This window comes from Pseudorca crassidens, chromosome 8 (assembly GCF_039906515.1).
Source record: "Pseudorca crassidens isolate mPseCra1 chromosome 8, mPseCra1.hap1, whole genome shotgun sequence".
Lineage (NCBI taxonomy): Eukaryota > Metazoa > Chordata > Mammalia > Artiodactyla > Delphinidae > Pseudorca > Pseudorca crassidens.
Genome location: NC_090303.1, coordinates 6,687,700 through 6,712,224, shown reverse-complemented (window position 1 = coordinate 6,712,224; position 24,525 = coordinate 6,687,700).

Below are 24,525 nucleotides of genomic sequence, written 5' to 3'. Positions count from 1 at the left end.
CAAATAGTGACAGTTTTACTTCTTCTTTTCTGATTTGGATACATTTTATTTCTTTTTGTTCTCTGATTGCTGTGGCTAAGAGTTCCAAAACTATGTTGAATGATAGTGGTGAGAGTGGGCAACCTTGTGCTCTTCCTGATCTTAGAGGAAATGGTTTCAGTTTTTCACCATTGAGAAGGATGTTGGCTGTGGGTTTGTCATATATGGCCTTTATTATGTTGAGGTAAGTTCCCTCTAGGCCTACTTTCTGAAGGGTTTTTATCAGAAAAGGGTGTTGAATTTTGTTGGAAGCTTTTTCTTCATCTATTGAGAGTATCATATGGTTTTTCTCCTTCAAGTTGTTAATATGGTGTATCACATTGATTGATTTGCATATATTGTAGAATCTTTGCATTCCTGGGATAAACCCCACTTGATCATGGTGTATAGTCTTTTTAATGTGCTGTTAGAGTCTGTTTGATAGTACTTTGTTGAGGATTTTTGCACCTATGTTCCTCAGTGATATTGGACTGTAGTTTTCTTTCTTTGTGATATCTTTGTCTGGTTTTGGTATCAGGGTAATTGTGACCTGTGGAATGAGTTTGGGAGTGTTCCTCCCTTTGCTATAGTTTTGAAGAGTTTGAGAATGACAGGTGTTAGCTCTTTTCTAAATGCTTCATACAATTCGCCTGTGAAGCCATCTGGTCCTGGGCTTTTTTTTTTGGAAGGCTTATAATTACAGTCTCAATTTCAGTGCTTGTGATTGGTCTGTTTATATTTTCTATTTCTTCCTGGTTCAGTCTTGGAATGTTGTGCTTTTCTAAGAACTTATCCATTTCTTCCAGGTTGTCCATTTTACTGACATATAGTTGCTTGTTAGTAACAACTCATGATCCTTTGTATTTCTGTAGTGTCAGTTGTTACTTCTTTTTCATTTCTAATTCTGTTGATTTGAGACTTTTCCCTTTTTTTCTTGATGAGTCTGGCTTACAGTTATCAATTTTGTTTATCTGCTCAAAGAAACAGTTTTTAGTTTTATTGATCTTTGCATTGTTTTCATTTCTTTTTCATTTATTTCTGATCTGATCTTTATGATTTCTTTCCTTCTGCTAACTTTGGGGTTTTTTGTTCTTTTTTCTCTAATTGCTTTAGCTGTAATATTAGGTTGTTTATTTGAGATGTTTCTTGTTTCTTGAGGTAGGATTTTATTGCTATAAACTTCCCTCTTAGAACTGCTTTTGCTGCATCCCATAGGTTTTGGGTCATCGTGTTTTCACTGTTATTTTTTTCTAGGTAATTTTTGATTTCCTCTTTGATTTATTCAGTGATCTCTTATTTAGTAGTGTATTGTTTAGCCTCCATGTATTTGTATTTTTTACACATTTTTTCTTGTCATTGATATCTAGTCTCATAGAATTGAGGTCAGCAAAAATAGTTGATATGATTTCAGTTTTCTTAAGTTTACCAAGGCTTGATATTTCACGCAAGGTATGGTTTATTCTGGAGAATGTTCCATGAGCATTGAGAAGAAACTGTATTCTGTTGTTTTTAGATGACATGTCCTATACATATCAATTAAGTCCATCTTCTTTAATGTGACATTTAAAGCTTGTGTTTCCATATTTATTTTCATTTTGGATTATCTGTCCATTGGTGAAAGTGGGGTGTTAAAGTCCCCTGCTATGATTGTGTTACTGTCAATTTCCCCTTTTATGGCTGTTATCATTTGCCTTATGTAATGAAGTGCTCCTGTGTTGGGTGCATAAATAATTATAATTGTTATAGCTTCACCTTGGTTTGATCCCTTGATCATTATGTACTGTCCTTCTTTGTCTCTTGTAATAGTCTTTATTTTGAAGTCTTTTCTTTTCTGATATGAGTATTGCTACTCCAGCTTTCTTTTGATTTCCATTTGCATAGTATATGTTTTTCCATCTCCTCACTTTCAGTCTGTATGTATCTCTAGGTCTGAAGTGGGTCTCTTTTATATAGCATATATACGGGTCTTGTTTTTGCATCCCTTCAGCCATTCTATGTCTTTTTATTGGAGCACTTAATTCAATTACATTTAAGGTAATTATCTATATGTATGTTCCTATTACCATTTTCTTAATTTTTTGGTTGTTTTTATCATAAGTCTTTTCCTTCTCTTGTGTTTCCTGCCTAGAGAAGTTCCTTTAGCATTTGTTGTAAAGTTGGTTTGGTGGTGCTGGATTTCCTTAGCTTTTTCTTATCTGTAAACCTTTTAATTTCTCCATTGAATCTGAATGAGATCCTTGCTGGGTAGAGTAATATTGGTTGTAGGTTTGTCTCTTTCATCACTTAAATATGTCCTGCCAGTCCCTTCTGGCTTGCAGAGTTTCTGCTGCAAGATCAGCTGTTAACCTTATGGAGATTGCCTTGTATGTTATTAGTTGCTTTTCCCTTGCTGCTTTTAATATGTTTTCTTTGTATTTAATTTTTGATAGTTTGATTAATATGTGTCTTGGTGTGTTTCTCCTTGGATTTATCCTGTATGGGGCTCTCTGCCCTTCCTGGACTTAATTGACTATTTCCTTTCCCATGTTAGGGAATTTTTCAGCTATAATCCCTTCAAATATTTCCTCAGACCCTTTCTTTTTCTCTTCTTCTTCTGGGACCCCTATAATTCAATCGTTAGCACATTTAGTGTTGCCCCAGTGGTCTCTGAGACTGTCCTCAGTTCTTTTCATTCTTTTTTCTTTATTCTGCTCTGTGGTAGTTATTTCCACTATTTTATCTTCCAGGTCACTTATCCGTTCTTCTGTCTCAGTTATTCTGCTATTGATTCCTTCTAGAGAATTTTTTATTTCATTTATTATGTCATTCATCTTCATTTGTTTGCTCTTTAGTTCTTCTAGGTCCTTGTTAAACGTTGCTTGCATTTTCTTCATTCTATTTCCAAGATTTTCGATCATCTTTACTATCATTACCCTGAGTTCTTTTTCAGGTAGACTGCCTATTTCCTCTTTATTTGTTTAGTCTTGCGGGTTTTTACCCTGCTCCTTCATCTGCTGTGTGTCTCTCTGTCTTGTCAATTTGCTTAACTTACTATGTTTAGGGTCTCCTTTTCTAAGGCTATACATTCGGAGTTCACGTTGTTTCTGGTGTCTGCCCCCAGTGGCTAAGTTTTGTTCAGTGGGTTGTGTATGCTTCTTGTTGGAAGGGACTGGTGCCTTTCTTCTGGTGGACGGTGCTGGATCTTGTCTTTCTAGTGGGCAGGGCCATGTCCAGTGGTGTATTTTGGGGTGTCTGTGAACTTATTATGATTTTAGGCAGCGTCTCTGCTAATAGGTGGGTTTGTGTTCCTGTTTTCCTAGTTGTTTGGCATGGGGCACCCAGAACTGGAGTTTGTTGGCCATTGGGTGGACCTGGGTCTTAATGTTGTGATGGAGATCCATGGGAGAACTCTCGCCAATTGATATTACATGGGAAAAGAGGTCTCTGGTGGTCCAATGTCCTGAACTCAGCTCACCCACCTCAGAGGCTCAGCTCTGACAGCAGGCTGGAGCACCAAGACCCTGTCAGCCACACGGTATGTTCCAGGCACTTTGCTCTGCTTTGATTTCTTTGTCCTCAAGGAGCACACAGTCCACAAAGGTGTTGTATGCAGTGCCAACTCTCTGGTTCCACGGAGTCCGAGCCTGCAGCACGGTGCATATGTCTTGAATATTGAGTTCTAGGTTTACAGTTTGTTGTTGTTTTTTCTTAGTATTTTTCAGATGTTACTCACTTGCACTGTTTCTACATCTTTTTCCTCTGTATGCAATGTGCACCTACCCGTTACTTTTAAGATTTTTCTCTCATTACTTTGACCATTTTTATTATGTGCTTTTGTGTAGTTGTACTCATATTTCTTGTGTTTGTGTTTTGCAGAGCTTCTCATGTCTGAGTTTATAGTTTTCATCAAATTTGGAAAGTTTTCCTCCATGATTTCTTTAAACATCTTTTATTCCCTCACCCCCATCCAAGAGATCTAAATTTCCCATTTATCACACCTTTTAATTGTCTCACAGCTCACTGAAGATCTTATTTTGTTTAAATTTAGTTTTCTCTCTCTGCTTTATTTTGGATAGTTTCTCATGATATGTCTTCAACTTTCTGTTCCCCTCTTCTGCAAAGTTACCTGACAATCTCACCCAGTGTAATTTTCACCTGCCATTAATCTTACCCAGTGTAATTTTCACCTCAGAGTTTGTAGTGTTTTTTTGTGTAAAAGTGCTACTGGACTTTTCTTTAAAATATCTTCTGCATTTACTTTTAACATTTCAACACAAGCAATGCATTTATACCAACAGTTTTAATTTTCTGTTTATTCAATTTCACATTTGTGTCAACTTGGGGTCAGTTTTATTGATTGGTTTCTCCCTTTTTTTCAATGTGTCATGTGTTTCTCCTCCTTTGTATGCTTGGTAATATTAGATCGGATGGCAAGTATCATGAACTTTACTTTTTTTGGTGTTGTTTTCCAATGTGTTTTTTTGTAAATATTCCTGAGCTTTCTCTTGGAGCACAGTTGAATTAGTTGGAAATGGTTTGATCCTTTTGGATCTGCTTTTGATATTTGTTAAGTAGGCCTATTTCAGCATTTAATTTAGGGTTAATTATTGTCCACCACTGTGCTAAGACCCTTCAGAGTGCCTGCATGCCTGAGGAAATTTCAAACGTGGTGAGGTCTGAGAGAAAGTAGGTGGTGATGTTTATAATGTAACATTTTATAATGTAGGAAGAGAGCTTTAAATGTTTATCCTGTAGAGTTTGGAGGCCAAGAGCTGCTCCCTCAGTGACTGCCATGGAAACACTCTTTATGTTTTTAAAACTTTGAACTCAGGCTTAGAAAAACAGAGACCTTCATTTGTCAGCAATTTGAGTGTGGCCCATTAAAGAACTGTCTGTCCCATGATGCTATTTTATTAATTCACAGTGAATAATGTACCTGTCAAAAGAACCAGAATGCTCACATTGTCAAGATCAGCCCAGTCTCTCCCTGTAGCTAACATACAGGTTAAGTTAAATGACAACTTATTAATTTTTAGTGAGAAATAGCTGCTGAACTTGTGTGACAATGAATTCTCTCCTTGCATGGGGAGACAAATGAGCTCTAGGTGACAATATGCATGCATGTTATACTACCGTAATGAGATAATTTGAATTGGAATATGTGAGTCACCAGTTCTAACAATTTAGATAAGACAATATCTTTTCTTTCCCTTTTCTCATTCAAAAGGGGAATACTTGAATTTTAGAGTCAAAGCTCTCTCTCCCCTGGACAAAATCTCTGCCAAATATATATTTTTACATTTTTGTTTTCTCATAAATTGAAAGGTTACTAATTCCCACATTTCTGATGTGTATATTCTTTCCTTAAATGGGTTCATAGATTCAATTCTTAAAGTACTCAATTTATAGTATCTTTTGAGTCATTTAGTCCTTCAGGGTGTTTATTAATTTTTGGTCACTAATCCACTTTGCTTTAATTTGAAGGTTAACACAGGAGGGAAATCATCTTTTCCTCTTTTTCAAGTTCTTGGAAAAATATCCTTTTAACTTAGAATCAGTGAGAATAAGGACTTACTTTAACTTAGGCATTTCCTCAGTCAATATGTCATTTCAGTTGGATTACTATTTAAGATACTGCTGACAATTTCTCAGTGACTGAGTAACATGTTCACAGTTTCCATGTGGAGATTCAATTCTAGCATCTGTCTGGAGGTGCAGTGGTAACAATTGGAATGTTATGACCTGGAATATGAGGGACACTTATCTGCAGTATGGACACAGGCTCTGAGTACAGGACCAAGTCCCTGACCTCTCAGCTGAGAAACATTCCATGAAAATTGTTGCATCTTTGGAAGAACCAGGATTGTTCTAAGGAAAAATCTGGGGAAAAGTTCATGAAACATTTGTTCAGTAAGGACAGGAATTATTTAAACATAACATTTTAACTTATTTAATGGTCTTAGTGATGGTGTTTAAGATATCAATCCAGTAGTAAATTGGAAGAAGAAGAAGAAGAAAGAAGCAGAAAAAAAAGAAGAAGAAAAGAAGAAAGAGGAGGAGGGGATGAAGGGAAGAGGGAGGGGGAAGGGGAGGGAGAGGAGGAGGGGGAGAGGGAGAAGAAGAAAAAGAAGAAGTCAATACATTAATCTAACTTGGAGAGAAAACTATTAAGAATCCTGAAAAAAAAATCCTTATTTCATTCTATTGATATAATATTTTTGGGGTCCATATATAAAACATAATAGGATCTTTTTCTGCCTCCTTCACATAATGTTGATGCCTTTTATGATGTTATTGGATTATTTACAACATCTTCAGTCATTCTTCAGGGGTTAAAAAGAAAACAAAAACTTGAAACATATTTTGCCTACTATGTGCATGAAAACATGTTTTACTTCCTGGGTTTTAAGGAAAGTGAGTGCTACCACCTTGGTATATAAATGGTATAGCTGACCATTTCAGTCACACCTCTGCCTGGCTTTGATTAAAATTTTATTAGAAAATGAAGATTCTCTCATGCAGATTCATCGTAATAAAAGACTGCTTTAGACCTTCATGAGATTCAAAATCTATTAGAATTTTATTCAGAAAGAGTCAACATAAGTTACATCATGTTTGGTAACCCTGATAGCTGAAGATTCCTGCTGTACTGTAAGACTTGTTCATTTCTAAGATCTGTGAAGTGGAATCAAAAGAAATTCCTGTTACTCCAGACAAAACTACAGGGGATGTGCCAAGTATATCTGCAGTGAACATGAGCCAAGGGATTAAACCCTAGGTTTACTTTTGAAGATGTTCCCTCTAGGGAAACTGACAACCACATAAACATAAGCATCATGCCCCATAGAACCATATGAGGCCAGACAGATATCCATCTACTTCATCAGTTATATCATCTCATAACCTTAAGGTAAAAAAGAAAAAAAGGATAGTTACTTTCACAGTCACCAAAACAACTGAAGTAGAGATACCTGGGTTTTCTAAAAAATATCTCCAAATTCATAGTCTGCACTCATAGTATGTTGCTTGTGTCACCTCCTATGTTGATAGATATATATGGGTGTATATATATACATACACATATACAGATATATATATATATATATATACAAAATTTGTACCTTCAGTCAAATTTTTATTTTCCACAGGCACATATTTCTAATAGCTTATCCACCACTTTGAAAATGAATAGTCTATAAAGACAGCCATGGTTTTCGTCTCAAATCTGGCTCTCGTGCAGAGGTCCCTTTCTCGGTGAATGGTAACATCATCCATCTGCCATGTGAAGCAAACCTCTGGCAGTCACTCTTGACCCCTTACTCCCGTACCCACTGTCCCTATATTTAAAAAAGTGCTCTAGATTTTATCTACTACATTTTATTAACTCTCTTTCCTTACTTCCATATCGAATGATGCCATTTTACTCCAAACCACCAATATCTCTAACCTGAAATAGTGTTATGTGTCTTAACTGTTTCCTTCACGTCCATTTTGCCCTTTTAATCTACACAAAGCCAGAGTGAACTTTAAACAACATACATATCACCAGCCTCTTAGAATGTTTCATGGTTTACCATTTGTTTAAGTATAAAGGTCAGAAAGATTCATAACAGGCTTCAAGTTCTATACAGTTTAGCCTTGAGTATACCTTCACTTAAACTTGACACGTATGTTTGTCTTCCCTTTGTTCCAGCTGTATTCTCTGCCTGTAATAAAAGTCATTTATGTTTCTTCCTCTTTTCTAATGACTCCATTTTTATTCTTCAATACATCTTTCATATCTTATTTCATGTAACTTCCTTAATGAACCCCCCCCCGAAACATCCCCCAAACTGATTAGAATTCTGTTTATGCTCTCAGAGATCTTATCTCAATATATATTCCACTTGCTATAGTAAACTCAATATCTTCTTCTTTTGCTTACAAACTCTTTGGTATTTTTCACCAGATGGGGCAATTAGCGCAGGGCAGCCCTACGGTAGATGCTCAGTAACTAACACTGAAAGAATAAGAAAATGGTGAGATGAACAACAGGCAGAGAGAAGCATGAAGTGTCAGAAGGAATACTGGTTCTTTTGGGAACTAGGGAAGTCAAATCATTTTTATTTCTGGACTAAGATATTCAAGATTATGATTTAAATGCACATAGAGCAAATTATAGTCATGCATGCAGAACTGCTCAGGCCTTATGAATAATGCAAATGATATTAAAACAGCTTGCAAAATCTTAGAAAATCCATGAAGTATCCAAACCCTGAATTTCATATCCTTGAAATCCATAGAGACTTATGTCAGGTGATGAACCCTTTCCATATACAAATCAGGTTTTGATTCAGAGGACTGCAAAGTTGTATTCCTGAGCCAGCCTAACTTAGATAAAACAATCCCACAGTGGAGGAATAACTTTCTAACACACATTTTTACATTAAACACTCATAGAAAGTGACCACAGGTATAAGCCTTAAATGAATGTGTAATTCATTATGAATGGAATTCCCAATACTTAGTTGATATTCCTAAAAGATCTAGGCAGTTTTCTAATTTACAATTAAATTAATCGTATATATTGTAAGCATTATATTTCACTTTTGAGTTTACATTGCATGTAAGGGCCACAGGGACAGGGATTATCATCCATTTTTTCCATTACTACTTTACCAGTACCTAGAAGACTGACAGAAACGTAATAGTTACTAGTTTTGAGTGACATTCCTTAATTTAAATAACCAGGTTGCATGTGCATGGGCACTCATGCGATATTTTACCTTAGAATTTAATAAGTGAATGATGATTTAACAGGTCTAGGCAAATGCAGCCTCATTCATTCATTCACTAAAATCTTATAAAGCTCTATGCCAGAAAGTATAAGGTGTCAAAGAACAAAGAAAACACAAGGGCTCACAATCTAGTGAAAGACAGAAATGTAAATGTAAAAAAAAATAATAATAATTGATGTAAATTTCTAGTGGTAAAATTTTAAAAGTAAGTCAAAAGATAAAATCTGAAGGAGGGAATCGCTAAGATTGCCACTTAGGAGATGAAAATAATCTTTATAGGGCAGATAGTTTTGATCTGTAAAGATCAAAAATCAGGAGGTGTTTACCTGGCACATGGTGAAAAGGTGCTGGGCATGCCAGGATTACAGGCATATAAGCAGGCCCTCAAAGAAAGAGGCAGATGTCTGCAGGACTCTGCAGGTGGTCTGGTCAAGACAGTCATCAAAGAATTCAGGAGACTAGGAGAAGTTACACTTTCTTCATTTTCAGACATGTAAATTGTTAGGTTTGAACCAGCTTTCCAGTTATTATTAGTGGCCTTTTATGATCTAAATGAATAAAAAATAAACCTATGCAGTTTATTCCATCATGCTGTGTTTAGAAGTATATGGAAAATGTCCTAACAAAATGCACTTAACTTATAGACATACAGACTGTGTTATGCTTTTCTCTACTCATCCAAAAAGTTCTTTAATCAGATCATGATTATTTTAGCCTTATTAACTGCTTTCCTATTCTTATTCAAAATATGTGACACCTAATATATTAACTACTTTAAATTTTTATTTTATTTGATAAAAAATTAGAAGTCTATCTTCTGTGCCATGTTTGTTTTATTCAGGTATTTGTCTTTTGATAAAGTTATTATTAGCCTGTAATTATATTCACAAAATGAGGACATTATATTACTGTCCTTACTTTACTATAAATGATAAATCTCCTTGTTTTGTTTTTGTGTTTTGTTTTTTGCACATGCCATGTGGCTTGTAGGATCTTAGTCCCCCAGCCAGGGGTTGAACCCTGGCCCTTGGCAGTGAAAGCGTTGAGTCCTAACCACTGGACCGCCAGGGAATTCCCAAATCTCCTTGTTTTTAATCACAGTGCAAACATAAAGCTTCAGAAGCTAAAACCCCAAATTAAAATATTAAAGAGCATCAATGTTTCAGTGTTGAGGTAGGAGTTTTTCTGGTTCAAAGGAACTTGACATGTGATGCAGTCCTGGTCCCTTGATCCCCCAGTCAGCAATTTTTCCAAATTTGATTTTGGGACTGATCATTCCTAAATTGAATTAGACATTTTTTAAACCATGTCTAACAAGAATGCAGGAAAGAAAACTAGTTTGAACTCTGCTTCTGGTGCCAACAGTATTATTTAATGAGGTAAACACTGGTAATTGTGTTTAGTTCAATAACACTTTTAATTACGGTTGAGCTCTTCTTCAGAGTCTATGGATTTTCCTGATGCAAAATAAACAGCTGAAAGCCAAGTGAAGGCAATCTCATGGATTTCTGTTGCCTAATTAAAGTACAGACACATCACTTTTCCCATTGCTGCCCTAGACAAAATAAGCTTTTGCTTACAGTTTCATAGTCAAAATTACTTTTTGTTTTTGTATGGAACTAATACAATTGTATCTTTAGCTTCTGTATATCTTGTGTACTTATCCTTGTGTCTGGAACATAATGAGTATTTGATTAATTTTACTTGAATGAAGAAAAGATTACTAAAACACATAATGCAGAGAAATATGATTTGTTGATTTGCGATGATTTTGCCTATTTCTAGATATAGACAATGAAAGATTAATGACATTTTCAGAACCAATTTCCTCTATGTCTTTCTGCTTTCTATGCATTAAGTTTCCCCACACCCTCCTCCATGTTCATTCTGAAATGAGAAATGGGAGAGAATATTAATGCAGCCAGGTTTGCTGATCACCAGCCTTCTGGCAACATTTATTTCCTTTGGAGAGTTTCATCCACATTTGCTAAATACATAGTGACAAAGTAGATCAGTGACAAAATTAATTGGAATCACTCAGGCTTTTTTTGTTGTTGGTCATCCAACAGTCCTTGCTTCATGTGAAAAGGGCTATTTCATAAAGAAAGGCAACATCCATCATACGCATGTATGTTCTGGGGTCAGTATTTCTGAATGAAAAGAGACAAAGGAAATGATGTAAAACCAATTAAAACATGATATTTCCAGTTTTTTTTTTTTCTTTTTCTGATTCAGGTTTTGGTCTTAAGCATATCTGGTCAAGAGAAATAGGCTAATTTATAGGTCATCAGTTAAGAAAGTCAGTTAATTGAATAAGGATCTGAATAAACTAGATGGAAAAAAAATCAAGTGTGGCATTTCCTGAAATATTGAGAGGTGCAAAGCATTTGCTCTTGTTGCCAATAGGATTTTCGTTCTTGAGTTTCTTCCATTTTTGACACCCATGAACAGATAGGTTGTCAGAATTTCTTCCCAGAAATTAACATTTCCTGAATCTGCGTCAGTAAGAAGGAGATTAGTCAATGGGAAATTACCATTAAAACCTACAGCAGCATGACAAAAGAACTAAACAAAACACCCTCTCAGAGACTGTCAGTAGAAACAAAGTTGGGATCAATAATGCCATGTTTTGTAAACTGAGAAACTGCATCATCCCATCACTGCTGAGTATCTCCCCTCTTAGCAAAGCCACTAAGGAAAACAGTCTACTCTCAGATTTAGAAAAATTCCCCTTTTATTTCCTATGTTCATTGAGGTGCATTTTCTCAAAATCAACTGGGAGAGTATGTGTACCCAAGCAGATATCATTCTTAAATAAATCAGAGCATATCTCATTTTATATCTAAAGCATTTAAACATCAAAATTCAGAGTTTTGTCTACATGAGAGGAGGGTTAAGCAAAATATTTACTGTAGATTTATAGATATAATTATATTATCCCAGTGGCTGTTAAAAATTAGGAGGTTTTCTACTTGCCTTCCAGATTAACATTTTCAGGATTAGCAACTGAATAACAACAATAAAAATTGCAAATGAAAATATTGCTTTTATATTCTAATTTGAGGAATTCAAGAAATGTATCATTTTGATGGTGTTTGCTTTTGCACAAAATAAGCTTTATTGAAAAGCAAATGTCATTTTTATTCTACTGTGTAGGTGAATTATATGTATTCTTTTCCACATGGAAATCCTGTAAGGTTTTGCACTCCTCCTATGTAATAAATATAATACTTAGCGTGAGCTTCACAATGCAATCTGTTAAGCAGTCTGTGGGATGGAAAGATTGGGAAATGAAAAGAATACACACCAGACGTTTATAAAAGACTTAAGGCATCTTATCTAACTCAATGCAGTTTTGTCACAGCAGAGATGATTTTGCTTTGGTAAGTAAATCAGCTGCCACAAAGAAAAGGTCACTTATTTGACCTAAGTCCAATTTGTCTTTGGACAAATTTGTCTCTCCTGATTTCTACATCTCTGTATTAGCAAAATGACAGGGAAGAATAAAAAGATGCAATGCTTTGTTTTACTGGATTAGTCTGAAAGAGGAGTTTCTATGCCAACTCTATATTAGGGTCAGGATTTAATAAATTTCTATAAAATTATGTAGAAGAATGGATGAGGGAAATTAAAATTTTACAAAGCTGATATTGTCCATTACAGGTATTTTACAAGGGCGATATGAAGATGCACCTCACCCAGCAACACAGGTGGTATCAAAAAATACAATAATCTGCCCATAGTAGCTGAACCAGAAGCATGTAACATGAGAATAATTATGTGTCCATACCTGGAAAGTGATTAACAGGTTTCAAGAGAATCCTTTAATCTTGGCCTTCTGTAGCCCAAATCTCTGCTCTATAAAGCCTCAGGAACTCATAAAATACAGTCTTAACTCTGAATCATAGTACCATCTTGTAAATATATTGACTTTTCCTTCAGACAATAACGAGATGAGTATAGGGTGGAAATGCTCAGACAGAAAGGAGAGAGAAGGGTGTGTGTGTGTGTGTGTGTGTGTGTGAGAGAGAGAGAGAGAGAGAGAGACAGAGACAGAGACAGAGACAGAGACAGAGACAGAGGAACAGAGAGAGAAAGAATGGATCAGATAAATGACCAAACAAGTAGAAGAAAAATTGAGAAAAATAGATGAAAACACCTTGAAAGTGATATAAAATATTGGTGCATACAGAGTTTAAAGTGCTAGAATTCAGCATCATAGCTCACACTTGTTTAAGTAGACAAGGCAAAAGAAAGAGTACAGAAGGGAATATTCAAAGAAATTATAATGCATATTAAACATCACAAAGACTATAGGAAGATTTTGTTCATTTTTTTCTACAAAAGAAAGAGAAAGGTGTATGGTGAGCTGAATAGAAAATCATTTTCCTCCAAAAGAGTATTTAAAACCAGGATGCAAGAAACACACTAGGCAACCTAAAAGTTTCTGAATATCTGTGTGCCTAAGGGAGCCAGGATCTCAGTTAAGCTCAGGCTGTTCATGAATCTGACTCCTGGCTTTAATTCAGTATACATCTCAAGTCAGTGCAGTTATGTAGGAGTGAGAACAACAATTTTCATTATATTTTCTTTTCCTTCTGTCAATAATGGCAGACAGTAATTTTAAAATCTAAGCTGGCATTCCCAAGAGCAAAATATCTTTCAACACTTTGTTTTATCTTAAATGTTCCAGGGATTGTTATGAGTCTACCATATAACTGTATTTGTTTTAACATAGCTATTTACCATGTGGTGCAATGGGCATTCCAGGAAAAAGTATCATGTATATGCAAGGATTTGAAAGGGTAGCCCAACACTACAGGTACCAAGGAATATTCCAATCCTGTCTGAGACAAAAGGTCCTTTTGGTAATGAAATTATATATATATAATGAAATAATAAATAATAAATACCATTTCATTGTTGAAATGTTGGAAGCCAGCATCCTAATCTGTTCCTCCCTTGCTATTTGGCTATTACAAATTTAATTAATCTTTCTGGGTCTTGGTTACTTTGTCTTCCTTATAATAAAAGATGTGTTTAATGCCTTTCTGGTGTACACAGCAACACTTCTTCTCCATTGCAGCTGCTGCATGCACAGCCATGCAACCAACCAGCTCCTTCCAGCCTTCTACTCCCTACACAGACAACACAATCAACCAGGTCTCCACAAAGCAAGCAAAGACCATCTTAGACTATGGAGGTTAAAATACACATTCATCTTAACCAGGTCATATTTTTGTGTCCATTTCACAAATGAGCACACTGAACTACAAATTGTGGAATGTGGAAAGGGACTTCTTCCCAGGGAGGTAGGTTCCACAGCCCTGCAAGCTAGTAAATAATAATAATATTCTATCCAGTAAACGTCCACTCACTGAGAGAAGTAAGGTCCTTCAAAGTCCAAAGACCCTTCTCTTCCAGCTGTGTGAATGCTTGAAGCCATTCCAATGTACAATAGTGTGGAAGGCATCAATGGGCTTGTTGGACTCTGCCAAAAAGACTGTTAATTCAGAGAGTGAGGACAAATACATCTCTTTCATTGCTCTGTTACCAAACCTAACTTGGGTCCACTCACCCTAGTGCAGTAAAGCCAATCTATTGACATGAGGTTGTGATGAAGGAAAGTGCAGCTTTCATTGCAGGGCACTGAGCAAGGAGTCCAGGCAGCTAATGCTCAAAATAGTCAAAGTCCCCAGTGGCTTTCAGCAAAGCATTTAAATGCCAGCAGAGGAAGGGGGGTCACAGGGTATGTGATCAGTTCATGCATAGTTCTCTGATTGGTTAATGGTGAGGTAACAGAGTGGTGTCAACGTTATCTATTCTCAGGTCCCAGTAGGCCTGGGTGCTATGTGCTCATGATCATCTAGTAATTAACATCTTTTATTTGGTGGTGGCTTTAGCATCTGTAAGACAACTCAGGAAATGTGCAAAAGATATTATTATCTAGGTACTTCAGAGAGGAGCTAAAGCAGAGGATATGGCGGAGGGGTCTGTCCTGGGAAGCCCTGTAGGGTCCCTCTCAGTTACAGCGTCTATAGCCTGGTCCTCATCTCAGCCCTACATCAAGTTCTTTCTCATTTGCTGTGCAGTAGCCCTGCTTTCTGGACAGGTCTCCAAATGTCTCATCTTATCAATTATGAGTTAAGAGAGTTAGATTCAAGATGAAACTCAGGGATGCTAGATTATGGGAGAAAAAAAAAAATGTAGAACATAGTAGATCCTGAAGCCAAGAAAAAGCTGAAAGTATGGCTTTACAACTACAGGCGTATTTACAGGTATTCTGTGACCTCAGCCCAGCATGAAAGCAGAGCAGTAAAGGGACATTATTTTGTTGTTCTTTGCAGGAAATTGATTATTAAAAGTCATGAAGGATTGATTTTTTTTTTTATCCTATAGTATTATACCAGAGATTTTTCAATTTTTAAGAAGGGGGTTGAAAATTGGAGAATGTTGAAGTAATAATCTTCTAAATACAAATTTTTATTTATACACAGGGTAGATAGCTAAAATCAAATATTTCAATTATATGATATTTAAGATGTTAATGAGGTATCATTTCATCATTATTATTTTAACAATTAAAACTACAGGCTGAGTTTTATCTAATACCTGCTTTTTAAAATTAAATACCTATAAATAAAATGGTAATGAAGAAATAAAAAATGATCCCTAAAATAGTAGGCAATTTTAAAAAGTAAAACTTTAAACCCTCTGTAGTATATTGTAAGGGAGAATAGAGTAATTTCAGATAAAGACCCTGGGAGATATGCAATTATTACTTGAATTTCTCATTTTTTTCCAAGGCAGTTGAACTAATATTAGAGTGATATAGTAGGAAATAAAAGGAAAAGAAAAGAAAAAAAAAAAAAACAGACAAGGAAACAAATACAAATTTTTAAAGCTTATTGATTGTGAGGCTAGAAATTGTGTCTTGTAATCATGACTGTAATTCACACTGTGACCTGGGTCAAGGCAGTTAGCCAGCCTGGGCACAGATGCCATCAGAGACAATCACAGGTGGTCTTACTCACCGGTGCTGAGCCCTGCAGGGCTTCCATGCCTCTCTTATTTGACTGTGGCACGGGGCAGAGGTGACATTCTTTGCCCTCTTTGCCCCATTCCCAATACTCTGCTCACTTTCCCTTTGATTCACTGCCACAGATGGAATCTAGTGAAAGAAAATACCCAGTTTACTACCCACATTAGTTAATGCTGCAATTAGTTCTCTGAGGCTAATGCTATGAAAATATCAACAAATACTGAATATTTGCAGATAGATAACATGAAATGAGTTGACATTTTAAATGATGGTTCCAAACTCAAAGGATTTTACTTTCTATCTTCCTAGTGTTTCTTTTCTGCCTCCCCTCCATCATGTTTCTTGTTACAATTCAAGGAACACACAAGCCTACTCTGATTTGTCTGCCAGTGTTGTTAATGCCACCAAGAATTTCAACCCCTTGCTTATATAGTGGAAGGAATAAATGATTAAACTTAACTATTTCATAACTACAATATAATACACAGACAATGGAAAATGAAAAGACTGAGCAAAGAAATAAACATTCTTGAACAAAACCAAAAGTATTCACTGGGAACATATAATCTGCAGCTACTAAATAAATGCTTTTAAGATATTTCTTGTACACGATCCCATTCATGTAGGTAAGAACTCCAACAGACAAAGGTGTAATTTATGAGCATGAAATTAACTCAAGGAATTAGTAAATTCCTTTTACTAATTGTTTTCATTAAACAATGTTCTAATATATTCTTAATCTTATTTTATTTTTTATTTATTTACTTTTGGCCACTTTGGTTCTTTGTTGCTGTGCGTGACTTTCTCTAGTTGTGGCGAGCAGGGGTTACTCTTCGTTGTGGTGTGTGGGCTTCTCATTGTGGTGGCTTCTCTTGTTGCAGAGCATGGACTCTAGGCATGCAGGCTTCAGTAGTTGCAGCATGCGGGCTCAGTAGTTGTGGCTCACGGGCTACAGAGCACAGGCTAAGTAGTTGTGGCACATAGGCTTAGTTGCTCTGCGACATGTGGGATCTTCCCAGACCAGGGCTCGACCTTGTGTCCCCTGCATTGGCAGGCATATTCTTAATCACTGCACCACCAGAGAAGCTCCGAATTATATTCTTAATCTTAAGAGTACATTTATAATGGTTATCTGTTACCTTTCTCTTGTAACTTAAATTTACATAAAGTGATTTAGAGCTCATGCATTTTCTCCATGTATAGATGTCGGGAAGACTGGTAGGCTGTGCTTCCAGGGCTCTCTTTAATGACATTGTCAACGAAAAATTGGCACTTGCCATCTACCTCTACAAGGATTAAATCATGTGCTGCTGCAGCTGCTGATTTTAAATACCCCCTGAAAGGAGTTCAGGGTAGAGAGCAGAAATGAGGCACTCTGTGCTCTGGGAAAAACTGTCAGAACAGATATTCAGATAGTTAGATATTTTCAGGAGCAGATTTATGAGCCCTGTATCTCCTCATATCTAGAAAACCACTAAAATCCTTCATGGTGTTGACTGCTCTCATGACTAGAAGAAACCTTCTGCAAAAAATATGTGCTTGATTGTATGTACTCCCCATACACCAAAATCACATATATACTGACATTCTCCCCACCTCTTTGGAGCAGTTTCTCATAGCTATCTGAAATGCTGTCACCTGGGCTATTGTCCTCATTTTGCCCCAAATAATACTCGATTCACCACTCTCACGTTGTGCATTTTTAAAGTTGACAGCATAGTGAACAATAAACTAGGTACCTCCTCGAGAAATGGCTAAGAAAACATATTTGTTTCTGCTACAGAGTATCCATTGAAGCAGCTCCCTCTGTGAGATTTTCTTTGAGCATTGTCATGTAGAATAAAGCTTTACTTATAAATAAAGAGGATTTTAAGGAGATGACAGCACTTAAAGTATATTTCACTAAATTTTGATGAGATATTCAAAGAACAAGACTTTAAGTTTCCTGTAACAGCAAGGAAGCTTAAGAAAGATGGAAGCAGGTCTTGGGAAGAAGCCTTCAGAGCTTGATGTAGCATTTAAGGTTCTGCTCTGTTTGGACAGAAGTAGGTAAAAAAAAGGACATCTCTGTCCAGAGGTGTTGGAGGTATCTTTGTTCCACTAGAGTTCTTTCCAGCTTGCTGCTATTACAATTCCTGTAGAGAATTTCTTGTAGATATGTGCATGTATTTCCTTAGGAAGTGTGCCTAAGAGTGACCCAAAGAGTATCTGTGCATATTCAACTTTAGTAGATGCCGCAAAACAGTTTTTCAAAGTAGATGTATCCATTTAAACTCCCACCAACAGTGACAAATTTTCTCATTTTTCCACACCCTCACACTTGGTATGTAACTATACATTTGTAAACTTCTGGATGGATATATATAGCTGATTTTAACTTGCATTTCTGTGAGTGACTAGTGTGGTTGAGCATGTTTACATATGTTTCTCAGATGCATGGATATATATTTTTTTGAATATAATTTACTTTATATTTTTATATAGCAGGTTCTTATTAGTTATCCACTTTATACATATTAGTGTATACGTGTCAATCCCAATCTCCAAATTCATCCCACCACCACCACCACCCCAGCCACATTCCCCACTTTGTGTCCATATGTTTGTTCTCTACATCTGTGTCTCTATTTCTGCCCTGCAAACAGGTTCATCTGTACCTTTTTTCTAGGTTCCACATATATGCGTTAATATACGACAGTTGTTTTGCTCTTTCTGGCTTACTTCACTCTGTATGACAGACTCTAGATCCATCCACATCTCTACAAATGACCAAATTTCATTCCATTTTATGGCTGAGTAATATTCCATTGTACATATGAACCACATCTTCTTCATCCATTCAACTGTCAATGGGCGTTTAGGTTGCTTCCATGTCTTGTCTATTGTAAATAGTGCTGCAATGAACATTGAGTACATGTGTCTTTTTGAATTATGGTTTTCTCTGGGTACATGCCCAGTAGTGGGATTACTGGGTCATATGGTAGTTCTATTTTTAGTTTTTTAAGGAACCTCCATACTGTTCTCCATAGTGACTGTATCAATTTACATTCCCACCAACAGTGCAAGAGTGTTCCCTTTTCTCCACACCCTCTCCAGCATTTGTTGTTTGTAGATTTCGTGATTATGCCTATTCTAACTGGTGTGAGGTGATACCTCATTGTAGTTTTGATTTGCATTTCTCTAATAATTAGTGACGTTTAGCAGCTTCTCATGTGCCTCTTGGCCATCTGTATGTCCTCTTTGGAGAAATGTCTATTTAGGTCTTCTGCCCATTTTTGAATTGGGCTGTTTTTTTTTTTTTTTTTAATATTGAGCTGCATGAGCTGTTTATATATTTTGGAGATTAATCCTCTGTTCATTGATTCGTTTGCAAATATTTTCTCCCATTCTGAGGGTTCTCTTTTCATCTTATTTGTAGTTTCCTTTGCTTTGCAAAAGCTTTTAAGATTCATTAGGTCCCATTTGTTTATTTTTGTTTTTATTTCCATTACTCTAGGAGGAGGATCAAAAAAGATCTTGCTGTGATTTATGTCAAAGAGTGTTTTTCTTAATTTTTCCTCTAAGAGTTTTATAGTGTCCAGTCTTACATTTAGGTCTCTAATCCATTTTGAGTTTATTTTTGTGTATGGTGTTAGGGAGTGTTCTACTTTCATTCTTTTACATGTAGTTGTCCCCACTTATTGAAGAGACTGTATTTTCTCCATTGTATATCCTTCCGGCCTTTGTCATAGATTAGTTGACCTAGGTGCATGGGTTTACACCTGGGTTTTCTATTCTGTTCTATTGATCTATGTTTCTGTTTTTGTGCCAGTACCATAATGTCTTGATTACTGTAGCTTTGTAGTACCATCTGAAGTCTGGGAACCTGATTCCTCTGGCTCCATTTTTTTTCCCTCTACACTGCTTTGGCTATTTGGGGTCTTTTGTGCCGCCACAGAAATTTTAAGATTTTTTTGTTCTAGTTCTGTAAAAAATGTCATTAGTAATTTGATAGGGATTGCATTGAATCTGTAGATTGCTTTGGGTAGTATTGTCTTTTTCAGAACATTGATTGTTCCAATCCAAGAACATGGCATATCCCTCCATCTGTTTGTATCATCTTTAATTTCTTTCATCACTGTCTTATAGTTTTCTTCATACAGGTCTTTCGTCTCCTAGGTCAGTTTATTCCTAGGTATTTTATTCTTTTTGTTGCAATGGTAAACGGGAGTGTTTCCTTAAGTTTTCTTTCAGGTTTTTCATCATTAGTGTATAGGAATGCAAGAGATTTCTGTGCATTAATTTTATATACTGCTACTTTACCAAATACATTGCTTAGCTCTAGTAGTTTTCTGGTGGTATCTTTAGGATTCTCTATGTATAGTGTCATGTCATCTGCAAACAGTGACAGTTTTACTTCTTATTTCCCAATTTGTATTCCTTTTATTTCTTTTTCTTCTCTGATTGCTGTGGCTACGACTTCCAAAACTATGTTGAATAATAGTGGCGAGAGTGCACATCCTTGTCTTGCTCCTGATCTTAGAAGAAATGCTTTCAGTTTTTCACCATTGAGAATGATGTTTGCTGTGAGTTTTTCATAAATGGCCTTTATTATGTTGAGGTAGGATACCTATTGCCCACTTTCTAGAGAGTATTTTATCATAAATCGGTGTTGAATTTTGTCAAAAGGTTTTTCTGCATCTATTGAGATGATCATATGGTTTTTATTCTTTAATTTGTTAATATCGTGTATCACATTGATTGATTTGCATATACTGAAGAATCCTTGCATCACTGGTTTAAGTCCTGCTTGGTGTACATGGTGTACACTTCTTTTAATGTGTTGTTGGATTCTCTTTGCTAGTATTTTGTTGAGGATTTTTGCATCTATATTCATCAGTGATATTGGTCTGTAATTTTCTCTTTTTTTTGTAGTATCTTTGTCTGGTTTTGGTATCAGGGTGATGGTGGCCTCATAGAATGAGTTTGGGAGTGTTCTTCCTCTGCAATTTTTTGGAAGAGTTTGAGAAGGATGGGTATTAGCTCTTCTCTAAATGTTTGATAGAATTTACCTGTGAAGCCATCTGGTCCTGGCTGTTTATTTGTTGGAAGATTTTTAGTCACAGTTTCAATTTCATTTCTTTTGATTGATCTGTTCATATTTTCTATTTCTTCCTGGCTCAGACTTGGAAGCTTATACCTTTCTAAGCATTTGTCTTTTTCTTCCAGGTTATCCCTTTTATTGGCATAGAGTTGCTTGTAGGAGTCTCATAGAATGCTTTGTATTTCTGAGGTGTCTCTTGTAACTTCTTCATTTTCATTCCTAATTTTACTGATTTGAGTCCTCTCCTTTTTTTTTCTTTATGAGTCAGGCTAATGGTTTATCAATTTTGTTTATCTTCTCAAAGAACTAGCTTTTAGTTTTATTAATCTTTGCTATTATTTTCTTTGTTTCTATTTCATTTATTTCTGCTCTCATCTTTATGATTTCTTTCCTTCCTCTAACTTTGGGTTTTATTTGTTCTTCTTTCTCTAGTTCCTTTAGGTGTAAGGATAGCTTATTTATTTGAGATTTTTCTTGTTTCTTGAGGTAGGCATGTATTGCTATAAACTTTCCTCTTAGAACTGCTTTTGCTGCATCCCATAGGTTTTGGATCATCGTGTTTTAATTGTAATTTTTCTCTGGGTATTTTTTGATTTCTTCTTTGATTTCTTCAGTGATCTCTTGGTTTTTTAGTAATGTATTGTTTAGCCTCCAAGGGTTTGTATTTTTTACAGACTTTTTGCTGTTATTGATAGCTAGTCTTATAACATGTGGTCAGAAAAGATACTTGATATGATTTCAATTTTCTTAAATTTACCATGGCTTGATTTGTGACCCAAGATATGATCTATCCTGGAAAGTTCCATGAGCACTTGAGAAGAAAGTGTAATCTGCTGTTTTTCGATGGAATGTCCTATAAATATCAATTAACTCTATCTTGTCTATTGTGTCATTTAAAGCTTGTGTTTCCTTATTAATTTTCTGTTTGGATGATCTCTCCAATGGTGCAAGTGAGGTGTTTAATGTTCCCCACTATTATCGTGTTACTGTTCATTTCTTCTTTTATAGCTATTAGCAGTTGCTTTTTGTATTGAGGTGCTCCTATGTTGGGTGCATATATAATTGTTATATCTTCTTCTTGGATTGATCCTGACATTTTGTAGTGCCCTTCTTTGTCTCTTGTAATAGTCTTTATTTGAAAGTCTATTTTGTCTGATATGAGTATTGCTACTCCAGCTTTCTTTTGATTTCCTTTTGCATGGAATATCTTTTTCCTTTCCCTCACTTTCAGCCTCTATGTGTTCCTAGGTTTGAAGTGGGTCTGTTGTAGAGAGTATACATATGGGTTTTGTTTTTGTATCCATTCAGCGAGCCTGTGTCTTTTGGTTGGAGCATTTAATCCATCACATTTAAGGTAATTATTGATATGTATATTCCTATTACCATTTTCTTAATTGTTATGGGTTTGCTTTTGTAGGTCCTTTTCTTTTCTTTTGTTTGTCACTTAGAGAAGTTCCTTTAGAATTTGTTGCAGAGCTGGTTTGGTGATGCTGAATTCTCTTAGCTTTTGTTTGTCTGTAAAGCTTTTGATTTCTCCATCAAATCTGAATGAGCTCCTTGCTGCATAGAGTAATCTTGGTTGTATGTTCTTCCCTTTCTTCACTTTAAATATAGCATGTCACTCTCTCTGACTTGTAGAGTTTCTGCTGAGAAATCAGCTGTTAACATTATGAGAGCTCCCCTGTATGTCATTTGTCATTTTCCCCTTGTTGCTTTCAATAGTTTTTCTTTATCTTTAACTTTTTTCAATTTGATTACTATGTTTCTCAGCATGTTTCTCCTTGGGTTTATCCTGCCTGGGATTCTCTGTGCTTCCTGGAATTGGGTGACTATTTCCTTTCCCATGTTATGTAAGTTTACGACTCTAATCTCTTCAAATATTTTCTCGGGTCCTTTCTCTCTCTCTCTTCTCCTTTTGGGACCTCTATCATGCAAATGTTGTTATGTTTAATGTTGTCCCAGAGGCCTCTTATGCTGTCTTCATTTCTTTTCATTCTTTTCTTTATTATGTTCCATGGTAGTGAATTTCACCATTCTGTCTTCCAGGTCACTTATCCGTTCTTCTGCCTCAGTTATTTTGTTATTGATTCCTTCTAGTGTATTTTCATTTCAGTTATTGTATTGTTCATCCCTGTTTGTTTGTTCTTTAATTCTTATAGGTGTTTGCTCTTTAATTCTTCTAGGTCTTTGTTAAACTTTTCTTGCATCTTCTTGATCTTTGCCTCCATTCTTTTTCCAAGGTCCTGTATCATCTTCACTATCATTATTCTGAATTATTTTTCTGGAAGATTGCCTATCTTCACTTCATTTAGTTGTTTTTCTGGGATTTTATCTTGTTCCTTCATCTGGTACACAGTCCTCTGCCTTTTCATCTTATCTATCTCTGTGAATGTGGTTTTTGTTCCACAGGCTGCAGGATTCTGGATACCTCTTTTTTTTATGAGATTTTATGCTTTTTCCTTATTCATGTGAAAATGTTATCATATATTCTGACTATGGGTTCTTTGACAATTATATGTATTACGAATGTCTTCTTCAGCTCTGTGCCTTGAAAGTTTCACAATTATTTCTATAATAATTCATCTCAAATTGGTTTTATGTTTGGTGTGAGATAGGGGACAATAGTCACCTTTAATTTTCCTGTGGATATATAGTTGGTCCATCACATTTACTGAAAAGATCATCCACCCTTTCTTATTGCATTGCAGTGTGTAAAAAGTAAAATTAAAATCCTCTAAGGAAACATAAAAATAAGAGAAATTCCTTAAATAAAGGACATAGAAAATGGACCTGGTGTGGCTAACAGGGACCCAAAATAAAATAGAACCAGGCGGTCATGGAAGACCTGGGGTTCAGTTACATACGTTGTGTTCTTAGAGAAACCACAAACAGACAACTATGAGGACTTCTGATTCTGCTAAGAGTTCTGCTACTGAGCTCATATTTGGCTGCTTGCTGCTTGAAAGCCAATACTTGAAGAAAAGGTGTTTGTAGGAAAGGAAAGTTTGTCTTATTCAGGATGTCAACAACCTTGGAGAAAGCAGATTCTGTGTCCAAAGGCCAACTCCCTCCCTGCTGATCAGTGGGAAGATATTTTAATGAGAAGTTTCAGGGGTATAAGTGGAGGTAGGGAGCTACATGTAGAAACATCACAGTCAGCTTGGACTATCATCTTGACATTGGTCATGCGGTGGTCTGATCAGTGTCATCTTAATTGTATTAAGTACAGTTAGTCTTCATTTCCAGGGTTGGTTTGTTCCCATTTCCTTGAGCCCAGTTCTTGGAATTGTGGCAGCTTATATCATGGCTACCATCTGGTCATCATGTAGTTAACTTCTTCCACCTGGTGGAGGTTTCAGTATCTATGAAACAGCTCAATGGATATGGCTCAGAATATTATCTATAGCCCTTGAGGAGGAACTAAATGTCCTTGACTTTGTGTAATGGGTAAACTATTATTATTTTGTCTGTTTGACTATTTTCCTTTACTTCTGCATTTTCTCACTTCTTTGATTAAATTTATTCTTTGACTAAAGTTTTTCTACAGAGAATAGGCAGGTGGAGGATATGAGTTGGGGTTGGGGGTCTGTCTGGGGAAGGCCCCATAGGGTCCTACTCCCTTACAG